The 547-nt window shown below is 23.2% G+C and overlaps 1 protein-coding gene across 1 annotated transcript in view; it reads right to left on the minus strand.

Annotated features, from left to right (window-relative positions):
- LOC108691787 (serine/threonine-protein kinase OSR1-like) overlaps positions 1-547 on the minus strand; it is a 34,286-nt gene that overhangs the window by 2,050 nt on the left and 31,689 nt on the right. The gene's annotated exons all lie outside the window — the stretch shown is intronic.

A 547-nucleotide genomic window follows, 5' to 3' on the forward strand; every position in this document is an offset into this window, starting at 1 on the left:
TAAAAAAAGATATACAATTAATATGTAGAGCTGCATGAAGATTTTTCAAGCATAGATAAAAATATAATGCATAAAGCGGCGTCTACAATGAAATTATATATACACAGGGTGTCCCCTTTGAAAATTTTTGCCAATCACTTTTGTGTAGATAGCGGACTAAATTGAGTCGAAAAGCAATTTTCGCAATAGTTAACAAGATATTAATAACTAAAATTTGCCAAATATTGATCTTAAATAATTTTTTACTCCAATACTATCAACTTTATAGAAAAACTGCAAGAGATAAAAATCATTTATTTTCTTTTTCATAGAACTTTAAAAATTTTTTCAGAATTTTTTATCAACTTTTTAGTACTGCATTTTCTTATTTTTACCAACATGAGAAAATATGGTATTAAAAAATTTTGAAAAAATTCTCAGAGAAGAAAATATTTTTATGAGAAGAAAATAAATGATTTTTATAAAGTCTCTTTCTATAAAGTTGATAGTATTTGAGTAAAAAATTATTCAAGACCAATATTTGGCAATTTTTATTAATATCTTATTA

Source organism: Atta colombica, unplaced genomic scaffold (assembly GCF_001594045.1).
Source record: "Atta colombica isolate Treedump-2 unplaced genomic scaffold, Acol1.0 scaffold106, whole genome shotgun sequence".
Classification (NCBI taxonomy): Eukaryota; Metazoa; Arthropoda; class Insecta; order Hymenoptera; family Formicidae; genus Atta; species Atta colombica.